Source organism: Marmota monax, unplaced genomic scaffold, assembly GCF_021218885.2.
Source record: "Marmota monax isolate L192 unplaced genomic scaffold, Marmota_monax_Labrador192_F-V1.1 WCK01_AAM20220418_F8-fsc00001, whole genome shotgun sequence".
Classification (NCBI taxonomy): domain Eukaryota; kingdom Metazoa; phylum Chordata; class Mammalia; order Rodentia; family Sciuridae; genus Marmota; species Marmota monax.
Genome location: NW_026693777.1, coordinates 52,388,855 through 52,401,096, shown reverse-complemented (window position 1 = coordinate 52,401,096; position 12,242 = coordinate 52,388,855). Strand labels below are relative to the sequence as shown.

Sequence of the window (12,242 nt, the reverse complement as noted above, 5' to 3'; positions counted from 1 at the left end):
GAATTGTGTATCCAGCAAAATTAAGCTTCAGGATGGAAGATGAAATTAAAACCTTCCACGATAAACAAAAGTTAAAAGAATTTGCAGCTAGAAAACCATCTCTTCAAAACATCCTCGGCAAAACATTACAGGAAGAGGAAATGGAAAATAACAATGAAAACCAACAGTGGGAGGTAGGACACTAAAGGGGGGAAAAATAATCAAAGAGGAAAACAAACCATGTTTAGTAACATAAATAAACAAATATGGCTGGAAGAACAACCCATATCTCAATAATAACCCTAAATGTTAATGGCTTAAACTCACCAATTAAGAGACATAGGCTAGTAGAATGGATCACAAAACAAGACCCAACAATATGCTGCCTACAGGAGACGCATTTGATAGGAAAAGACATACATAGACTGAAGGTGAAAGGTTGGGAAAAATCATATCACTCATATGGGCTTCGGAAACAAGCAGGAGTGTCCATACTCATATCAAATAAAATAGATTTCAAGCCCAAGTTAATCAAAAGGGATAAAGAGGGACATTACATACTGCTTAAGGGAACCATACACCAACAAGACATAACAATCATAAATATATATGCCCCCCAAAATGGTGCAGCTATGTTCATCAAACAAACTCTTCTCAAGTTCAAGAGTCTAATAGACCACCATACAATAATCATGGGAGACTTCAACACACCTCTCTCACCACTGGACAGATCTTTCAAACAAAAGTTGAATAAGGAAACTATAGAACTCAATAACACAATTAATAACCTAGACTTAATTGACATATATAGAATATACGAGCCAACATCAAGCAGTTATACTTTTTTCTCAGCAGCACATGGATCCTTCTCAAAAATAGATCATATATTATGTCACAGGGCAACTCTTAGACAATATAAAGGAGTAGAGATAATACCATGCATCTTATCTGATCATACTGGAATGAAACTGAAAATCAACGATAAAAGAAGGAAGGAAAAATCATGCATCACTTGGAGAATGAACAATAGGTTACTGAATGATCAATGGGTTATAGAAGACATCAAGGAGGAAATTAAAAAATTCTTAGAGATAAATGAAAACACAGACACAACATATTGGAATCTATGGGACACATTGAAAGCAGTTCTAAGAGGAAAATTCATTGCTTGGAGTTCATTCCTTAAAAAAGAAAAAACCAACAAATAAATGATCTCATACTTCATCTCAAAATCCTAGAAAAAGAAGAGAAAAACAACAGCAAAAGAAGTAGAAGGCAAGAAATAATTAAAATCAGAGCTGAAATTAATGAAATCAAAACAAAAGAAACAATTGAAAAAAGTGACAAAACTAAAAGTTGGTTCTTTGAAAAAATAAATAAAATCGACAGACCCTTAGCCATGCTAAGGAAGAGAAGAAGAGAGAGAACTCAAATTACTAGCATACGGGATGAAAAAGGCAATATCACAACAGACACTTCAGAAATACAGAAGATAATCAGAAATTATTTTGAATCCTTATACTCCAATAAATTAGAAGATAGTGAAGGCATAGATAAATTTCTTAAGTCATATGATCTGCCCAGATTGAGTCAGGAGGATATAGACAACCTAAACAGACCAATATCAATTGAGGAAATAGAAGAAACCATCAAAAGACTACCAACTAAGAAAAGCCCAGGACCGGATGGGTATACAGCAGAGTTTTACAAAATCTTTAAAGAGGAACTAATACCAATACTTTCCAAGCTATTTCAGGAAATAGAAAAAGAGGGAGAACTTCCAAATTCATTCTACGAGGCCAACATCACCCTGATTCCCAAACCAGACAAAGACACTTCAAAGAAAGAAAACTACAGACCAATATCTCTAATGAACCTAGATGCAAAAATCCTCAATAAAATTCTGGCGAATTGGATACAAAAACGTATCAAAAAAATTGTGCACCATGATCAAGTAGGATTCATCCCTGAGATGCAAGGCTGGTTCAATATACGGAAATCAATAAATGTTATTCACCACATCAATAGACTTAAAAATAAGAACCATATGATCATCTCGATAGATGCAGAAAAAGCATTCGACAAAGTACAGCATACCTTTATGTTCAAAACTCTAGAAAACTAGGGATAACAGGAACATACCTCAATATTGTAAAAGCAATCTATGCTAAGCCTCAGGCTAGCATCATTCTGAATGGAGAAAAATTGAAGGCATTCCTTCTAAAATCTGGAACAAGACAGGGATGCCCTCTCTCACCACTTCTGTTCAACATAGTTCTCGAAACACTGGCCAGAGCAATTAGACAGATGAAAGAAATTAAAGGCATAAAAATAGGAAAAGAAGAACTTAAATTATCACTATTTGCAGTTGACATGATTCTATACCTAGCAGACCCAAAAGGGTCTACAAAGAAACTATTAGAGCTAATAAATAAATTCAGCAAAGTGGCAGGATATAAAATCAACACACATAAATCAAAGGCATTCCTGTATATCAGCGACAAATCCTCTGAAATGGAAATGAGGACAACCACTCCATTCACAATATCCTCAAAAAAAATGAAATACTTGGGAATCAACCTAACAAAAAAGGTGAAAGACTTATACAATGAAAACTTCAGAACCCTAAAGAGAGAAATAGAAGAAGATCTTAGAAGATGGAAAAATATACCCTGTTCATGGATAGGCAGAACTAACATCATCAAAATGGCGATATTACCAAAAGTTCTCTATAGGTTTAATGCAATGCCAATCAAAATCCCAACGGCATTTCTTGTAGAAATAGATAAAGCAATTATGAAATTCATATGGAAAAATAAAAGACCCAGAATAGCAAAAACAACTCTAAGCAGGAAGTGTGAATCAGGCGGTATAGCGATACCAGACGTCAAACTATACTACAGAGCAATAGTAACAAAAACAGCATGGTACTGATACCAAAACAGGCGGGTGGACCAATGGTACAGAATAGAGGACACAGAAACCAATCCACAAAACTACAACTATCTTATATTTGATAAAGGGGCTAAAAGCATGAAATGGAGGAAGGATAGCATCTTCAACAAATGGTGCTGGGAAAACTGGAAATCCATATGCAACAAAATGAAACTGAATCCCTTTCTCTCGCCATGCACAAAAGTTAACTCAAAATGGATCAAGGAGCTTGATATCAAATCAGAGACACGGCATCTGATACAAGAAAAAGTTGGCTACGATCTACATACTGTGGGGTCGGGCTCCAAATTCCTCAATAGGACACCCATGGCACAAGAGTTAATAACTAGAATCAACAAATGGGACTTATTCAAACTAAAAAGTTTTTTTTCTCAGCAAAAGAAACAATAAGAGAGGCAAATAGGGAGCCTACATCCTGGGAACAAATCTTTACTCCTCACACTTCAGATAGAGCCCTAATATCCAGAGTATACAAAGAACTCAAAAAATTAAACAATAAGAAAATGAATAACCCAATCAACAAATGGGCCAAGGACCTGAACAGACACTTCTCAGAGGAGGACATACAATCAATCAATAAGTACATGAAAAAATGCTCACCATCTCTAGCAGTCAGAGAAATGCAAATCAAAACCACCCTAAGATACCATCTCACTCCAGTAAGATTGGCAGCCATTATGAAGTCAAACAACAACAAGTGCTGGCGAGGATGTGGGGAAAAGGGTACACTTGTACATTGCTGGTGGGACTGCAAATTGGTGCAGCCAATTTGGAAAGCAGTATGGAGATTTCTTGGAAAGCTGGGAATGGAACCACCATTTGACCCAGCTATTCCCCTTCTCGGTCTATTCCCTAAAGACCTAAAAAGAGCATGCTACAGGGACACTGCTACATCGATGTTCATAGCAGCACAATTCACAATAGCAAGACTGTGGGACCAACCTAGATGCCCTTCAATAGACGAATGGATAAAAAAATGTGGCATTTATACACAATGGAGTATTACTCTGCATTAAAAAATGACAAAATCATAGAATTTGCAGGGAAATGGATGGCATTAGAACAGATTATGCTAAGTGAAGCTAGCCAATCCCTAAAAAACAAATGCCAAATGTTTTCTTTGATATAAGGAGAGTAACTAAGAACAGAATTGGGAGGAAGAGCATGAGAAGAAGATTAACATTAAACAGGGGTGAGAGGTGGGAGGGAAAAGGAAAGAGAAGGGAAATTGCATGGAAATGGAAGGAGACCCTCATGGTTATACAAAATTACATACAAGAGGAAGTGAGGGGAAAGGGGGAAAAAAACAAGGGGGAGAAATGAATTACAGTAGATGGGGTAGAGAGAGAAGATGGGAGGGGAGGGGATGGGGGATAGTAGAGGATAGGAAAGGCAGCAGAATACAACAGACACTAGTATAGCAATATGTAAATCAATGGATGTGTAACTGATGTGATGCTGCAATCTGTATATGGGGTAAAAATGGGAGTTCATAACCCACTTGAATCAAAGTGTGAAATATGATATATCAAGAACTATGTAATGTTTTGAACAACCAATAATGAAAATTAAAGGAAAAATAAAAAAAAAAATGCTGAGCTGTGTGTGGTGACAGTGACTCAGGAGGCTAAGGCAGAAAGATTACAAATTTGAGGCCAGCCTTAGCAATTTAGTAAGTCCCTGAGCAAATTAGTGAGACCCTACCTCAAAGTAAAAAGGGCTGGGGATGTGGCTCAGTGGTAAAGCACCTCTGGGTTCAATCCCCAGTACAAAAAAAAAAAAAAAAAAAGAAAAAGGAAAAAAGAAACAACACAAATGAGAAGACAGTGGACAGTGGAGTAACATCAGTTAAGTGACCTGAAAGATACAAAACTTTTTTGTTTTCAGTGTCAGGGATCCAAGCCAGGGCCTCATACATGCTAGGCAAGTGCTCTACCATTGAGCTTCAACACCAGCCCTAAGAAAACCATTTTCAGCCCAGAAGTCTATACTCAAAATTATTTTAAAAAATGAATACAAAGAAGTTCTTCAGAGAAATAAAAATGATATAGATCAGAAACTCATTATTTACACAAAGGAAAAGCATGGGAGAAGGAATAAGTGGAGATCAACCCTTTTCTTTTTCTTTAGACAAGCCAGAATAAAGAGTTTTCTGATATTTACACATCTTTACCTGTGTCACCCTCAAGATGAGAAAAACCACCTGCTGTCCCAGCCCCTCCCCCTCCCATCCTTCAAGACCAGGCTCAATGCTGCCTCCTTCTGGAAATCTTCCCCAATTGCCCGCTGCACCCTCTTCATGCCTCTCTTTGGGTCCTATTATCCATTGCTTTGAGTCCCAAGTGTTTGAGAATTGGCCTCTTCCCTCCCAGTAGCCCATACATTCCAGGAGTGCCCCTTTCTTGTTCTTCCTTATCACCCACAGTTCACACCCACACTGCCTATATTAGGAACTGAATGTTTGCTACATGTACTTAAATTTTACTAGGATAATAAAAGATTTGTTTAAAAAATGTTTTTATTAGTGCATTATAGTTCTATATAATAGTGGGTTTCATTTGATACATAATCATACATGCATGGGATGTCATTTGCTCCATTTCAGTCCCCAATACCTCCTCTTTCTCTCTTCCTCTTTCCTCCTGTTCCCCTTCCTCTACTCCATTGGTCTTCCTTCTATTAATTTATTGTTTTTAAATAATCCTTCATAGGTATACATAAAGGTGAAATTCACTGTGATATATTCATATATGTACACAGCATAATTTGTTTAAACCTTTTTTCAAGAATTTTTTTTCCTTGGTATGGGGATGGAACCCCAGGGTGCTTAACCACTGAGCTACATTCCCAGCCCTTTTTATTTTTCATTTTAAGACAGGGTCTTACTAAGTTGCTTAGGGCTCACTAAATTGCTGAGGCTGGATTTGAACTGGTGATCCTCCTGCCTCAGCCTCCCAAGCCACTGGGATTACAGGTGTGCATCATTGCGCCTGGTGTCTTCAAGACATTTATGACTGATTTAAAAGTATTTATTCATAACCAAACACTTGATGAGCCAGGCCCTATGCTTTTCGAAGTAAAACAAAATTTCTGGGTACAAAAGACTCACAATAGAGTTAGTTGATTTAATTTGGTTGCTTAAAAAGCTTTTATTTTTTCCAAGCTGTCTAGGTTTAATGAGGATAAGGCGGACTCTTGTTAGCCTCTCTGTGTCCAGCTAACCAAAGAGAGGATGTTCAGCTTCTCCACAGTTTCCTGAGAGACCCACTCCCAGCCAAAGTATGAAGCTAACTCTTTGACATCCTCACTTGGACTTCTAAAGAAAATATCAATGTTCCAAAACTGAACTCTTGATCTTCTCCCCAAAGTTATTCCATCTGTGTTTTTGCCATCTCAATTAATGGTAATTCTTTTATTGTCCAGCCACTAATACTGGAGTTACTTAATCCCCCCCTCACCACACCCACCCAACCCCCCCCCCCCCCCACATACACATCCCACATTTAAACTGTCAGCTCAAGCCTCAGGCATTTCTAGACAAGCTGTCTACTTTATCTTCTCTACTGCTACCACCTGGTCTAAGCTACCAATGTCTTTCACCTAAATGACTGATAGCTGTCAAACCTGCCCTACTTCTCCCCAACCTGCCCACACACAGAGAAATTCTCATTACAGAGAAATCAGAGTCATTCTTCTTTCTTTTTGAAATTTGTTCTGTTAGTTAGACATGACAGTAGAATGCATTCCGACACATCCTACATAAATGAGTCTAACTTCCCATTCGTCTGGTTGTACATGATGTTCAGAGTCATTCTTTGTCACTGGTCTTCCCCACGTCCTCCAAAGACTTCTCATAATAGCCAGTGTTCTAACAATAGCCTTCGAAGCCCTTGTTCATGAACTGGTCCCTGTTCTTCCTTCCCTCAATCATCTTTCTGACCTTTTTCCCTACTACTCTCTTTTTCACTCACTCCACTCCAGTCTCCTTGCTGTTCCCTGAGCTCTCTAGACGCTTTCCAACTCGGGCCTTTGCACTTACTGTTTCTTCTGCCCAAATGACCCTTCCCCAGAAATGGACACGGCTGACTCCCTCAAGTCTTTGCTCAACTGTTACCTGCTCAGTGTGGCCCTTCCCCAGCCACACTGCTTAGAATTACATCTTCCTATCCTTCTCTCTCATTCCCTCCCCTGCTTTATAGTTGTCCGCAGTGCTTATCACCTTCTAATATTGTAAATAATCTACTAACTTACTTTGTTTTTCTGTCTGTTCTTTACCTCCCCCAGAACATAAACTCCAAGAGATCAGAGATTTGTATGTTTTGTTCATATTGTTTTTTGTGCATCCACAATAGTGCCTGGGACACAAGAGGAGCTCAGTGATGACATGTGGGATGAATGAATGAATCTTTCACAGATCTCTAAGTCAGTTTTACCAAAACCTATGTCATCTCCTATGTGGTGGGTAGCATGAATTCCTAGGAAACAATTTTGAAAATGCTCCAGGATCCACCTCCAAAACTTTTAAAATGGCAAGAAACCATATACCAGAGTTTTTTTTTTCCTTGTTGAGTTGTAGATAACTCTGTCAGGAGGTATTTATCAAATACCTTACTAGAGGCACAGTGAAGAACTGTGAGAAATATTTAAAGAGACAAGGTGACTGATGGTAAAATTAGAGACAAAGAAATACAGACACAAATACATGCACAAAGTTTCAGTTTACGATATAAACATATAAGTGCAGAAGTTAGGGTAGGAAGAGATGAGTGTTTTGAAATGAGCTGAGAATCACTTGTATCTCCCAGGCCTCTAAAGGAGCTTCTGAAGCAAGAGGGCCCTGGAACACTGTTTCACTCACCACTGATAACAGTGTTTTGTGCTCACATTGTCCCTTTCAACAAGCATCTTCAGATAATTTCTGATTTTTATCCAAGCATTCTTATCCTCACCCAATAGTCAGAAAAGTGTGCATAAACCATATTTAAGCAACTTGTTTGATGTTGAGAGGAATGGACAGAGAAGGAAACCATTATCCCCAAACCCTGCTCTGTAGCTTTCTTTGTGCACAGCAAAAACATTTGTGAAGATGTTTTATCAACCTACTCAGCTCCTCTCCCCAAGCATAGGAACATCTACAAGTGGCTACTCCAGAAAACATGTGGATGAGGTCCTCCGGGATGTAGTGAGATGCTCACCCACAAAACAGTTGTTGATGTGTTAGTGTCAGAACAGGGGCTGTCAGGGACCTTTGGTCTAACAAGCATGCAGATTCAGTCAATGAAAGAATGAGTGTGTAAGTTCATGTTGGATTTAAAGGATAAAAATATTTTCAAATTATGCTCAGTATAATTAACCTTTCTAAATCTAATATCCAAAATACATTTTTTTTAGACCCATGAACCATCAGAAAAACTATCTGGAAAACAGGATTTTTTCTAGAGGTCTCTGTGTTGCCCCAATTGCCTGAGATTCCATACTGGGGATAGAACCCAGGGGTGCACTACCACTGAGCTACATCCCCAGCCCTTTAAAAATTTTTTTTTTTTGCATAGGGAAGAGAGATGGGAGGGAAAAGGAGGGAGAATGGGAATTGCATGGAAGAGGGAAGGAGACCCCCTTTGTTATACAGTATACAGGTATGACGATATGAGGGGAAAAAACGAAAGAAAAGTGGGGCACACTAGATTGGGTAGAGAGAAGTGATGGGAGGGGAGGGGAGGGGAAGGGGGGAATGGAAGGACAGCAGAATAAAATAGACATTATTATTGCTGTGGGTATGCACGTGACTGCATGACCAATGTGATTCTGTAACCTGTACACTCAGAAAAATGAGAAATTAGATCCCATCTGATTCAAATGTATGATATGTCAAGATCATTGTACTGTCATGTGTAACTAATTAAAACAAATTTAAAAAAATGGAAAAAAAATTTTTTTTGCTAAGTTGCCCAGGATGGCAACTTGATCCTCCTGCCTCAGTCTCCTGAGTAGCTGAGATTATGGGCGTGGCCACCGTGCCCAGCTGCCTTCCCCTTTTTAGATTGTAAAGACTTCTCTCATGGAGAAGACAGAGTTCTCCTTGGGAGTAAGCTGCTTTCCCTTCCTTGAATACTCTTTCTTGGTTTTCTTCCCTCTTTTCTTTCTTTTCATGTCATATTCAGTCCCTAAACACAGTCAGCACCCTAACTTCCAATCCATTTCCATGTTTCCTCTTCTCTGTCCATGACACTGCTATCCCTCTCCGTTTTGAACAGATCTGGCCCATGTGGCCCTTTTCCTTAAGTCCAATGAGTTACCAAGGTCAATTCATTCTTCTCTCTTTTTACTTCCAGGATATAGTCGTGCTGTGCTGTCTCCATTCCCAATGCCTCCACCTTAGCCAGACAGGAATCATTTCTTGCCTGCATTAATGAAATAACTTCCTAACTTTCTTCTTGCCTTCAGGCTTCCCCACTGCAGTCTTTCCAGACCACCAGGTCTGTCCTCCTATAAAACCACATTCTTTACAACTTTCCTCTTTTTTTTTTATTGGTTGTTCAAAACATTACAAAGCTCTTGACATATCATATTTCATACATTAGATTCAAGTTGGTTATGAACTCCCAATTTTACCCCAAATACAGATTGCAGAATCACATCGGTTACACAGGGTCAACAGTGGCTCACCAGTTCATTCTGAATTTAGTTCTAGTTTAAGAAGACATTCTCCCCATGACTTGCTCCATTTTTATCCCAGTCCCTAGACCTCTCAAGTTTTGACTGCACTGGGAATGATTCACCCTCCTTGCTTAATCTCAACATTGCTCATTCAAGGGTAGTCTCTTGAAACCGGCCTCCATCACCTGAGAGAGGATTGATTTCCTCTCTTCTTGACACATCACATAATACACTGTAAAGGATTTTTCCCCAAAGTTCTTCTTGTTCAGAGAATTTGATACCAACGTCTTCAAGGACTGCTTTTGGGGAGAGATGGCATTTTCTATCTTTGTTTTTTGGTTTTGTGGTGCTGGGGATCAAACCCAGGGCCTCACAAATGCTAAGCATGTGCTGTATCACTGAGTCATGCCCCTAGCCCCATTTTCTGCTGTTTACTGAAAAGGATTCCAGATTCTGCTTACTCACTTGCTCAAATGAAAAAAAAATGGAGAATTATTTTGTGGTCACCAGCTCAATATTTTAGCTAGGGTACAGTTATCCATAATTCATTTCTAGAACTTCACAGTTTTTATATCTATCCCAGGCAGAGCCCTCAAGGTCCCCAGCACTTTGTCAAGCACAGGATACTTTTTCTGAGTGGCAGATGAAGGGGTTACTCTATTATTGCATTAAGAACAAACTCCACAAATTGCATTTTGAATGATCTTTAGTTGGCATTGTTACTTTAACTCTACCTTTCAGTAAAGAAAATTCAGTGTTGAACTTTAGTTAACTTGAAGCAAATTATATCTATTTAAAACATAGAGCTGTTAAAACTCAAAGATCTACATAAAAGCAACTGATGGGCTGAAAAATGCTCCTTTTATAGCTGAATCACAACCTAAAAGCTTCAGCTTGTTTCATATAACATGACCTTTAGTCTGTAGATAAAATGAATGCAAATTAAGCTTGAATGTCAACTAGATTTGGCCAAGGATTTCTTTGGTGGTGGTGGGGTGGCGGGGAGTTTGAGGAATGTAGAGAGAGAAAAAAATGAATGTCTTTTTTTTTTTTTAATCACATAAGTTTTTTTTTTTTTAAATCAAATTGAGTATTGTTCTGATAGTTCCCATATAGGGAGAACTGGAGAACACAGACCCCGCCCCTAAGAAGTAAATTGTTTTACTTTCTTGGAAGTTGTTTTGCTTTGCTTTTCACTTCCATTTTCTCAATTTTTCCAAATGAAAGCTTACATACAAAAACAATTTTTTTTTCAGGAATGCCACCAACAGGAATCAGTGGAAGTTAACAGAATTTAACAACAGCTAAGCTAGTCAGGAAGCGGGGGAAGATCACTCCTTTTCAGTGGTGCCACCCCTCATCAACAGCGGTGGACAGGGCGGTGGGGAGCTGGAAATCCTGAACCACTGAAGAAGCCCTGCTACCATCTCAAGAGTCACTCTGTCTCACTGTCATTGATGAGATGATTTAGTTGGTGTAATACCAATCCTCCATGAGCTAAGATATTATCCCAAGGCAGCAGCTGATAAGAGCAGAGACAACAGACGACCAGGCACTCCAAAGGAACTGGAAACAGAAAACACAGATACAAGAGGCGAGAGCATGGGGCAAGAAGGACCGACAAATAATAGTGATTGCCATGGGCTGAATGTTTTTTGTGGCCTTGAAACTCACATGTTGAAACCTAATCACCCCAGATAGTGCCTCATTTTAAAAATAGCAACCAACACTTAGTGAGAACCTGACCTCTACTATACTACATGTTTTAAACCTCCTAACAACCCTATGAGGTCTTACTGATGAGGAAATAGAAGGTTGGAGAAGTTAAAAGACGGCCAAAGGCCACCCAGCCATCAACCTGTGGGACCAGGAGGTGAATCCGTCTGATTCCTGGTCCACGGTGCTCACCACCTCAGACTTCAGACAAGGACCAGGGAGAGAATCTAACTGGGAACTTAATAATGAAGAATGGATGCCAGGTTGTTCTACTTTAGGGCAGCCACACAAAGGCTGAAGGTACAGCAGAGCCAGGTGGAGGGGAGGTTGGGCCTGCCACAGAGAGATCCTGAGACAAGGGTGTCGGGAGCACCTGTGATCGAGAAGGTTCTGCTACTCCTTCAGAAAGGGCCCTTCACCCAAGGATCCCTCAGTCTATGGTTTAGTATGCAGCACCTCTCAATGATGGGGTCTGTGGGGGTCTGCTGTTTCCCTAGAGCAGAGAGGCACTTTCTAGGGATCATGTGGCTTTGGGTTCCACAACAAAAATCCAGTTTCTCCTCTGCCTGGTGGCAGTGAAGGTAGAGTAAGAGCCAGGGAGTCAGTGAGCATGAAGATGAGAGCAGATAATTCAGTGGGCTCCAGAGGCCCCATCCTGCTCAGGCCACAAGGGCTCTGCAGGCTTGTTCCTTCTGCCTTCACCTCTGCTACCTTGGCTGGCAAAAGACTAGAGTTTTTTTTTTTTTTGGTCCTGGGAATTAAACCCCAGGTGCTTTGCTTTTGAGCTATAGCCCCAGCTCATTTTATTTTTTTATTTTGAAACAGGGTTTTGCCAAGTTGTTGAGGCTGGCCATGAACTTGTGATCCTCCTGCCTCAGCCTACCTAGTCACTGGGTTTATAGGTGTGGCTACCACGTATAACTGAGACCAGGGTC

At 39.7% G+C, this 12,242-nt stretch overlaps 1 protein-coding gene and 1 long non-coding RNA gene across 3 annotated transcripts in view; one reads left to right on the top strand and one right to left on the bottom strand.

Annotated features, from left to right (window-relative positions):
• Positions 1-12,242, top strand: part of LOC124104387 (uncharacterized) — a 36,115-nt gene that overhangs the window by 5,374 nt on the left and 18,499 nt on the right. The window lies entirely within an intron of this gene.
• Positions 1-12,242, bottom strand: part of Gldn (gliomedin) — a 72,878-nt gene that overhangs the window by 51,536 nt on the left and 9,100 nt on the right. The gene's annotated exons all lie outside the window — the stretch shown is intronic.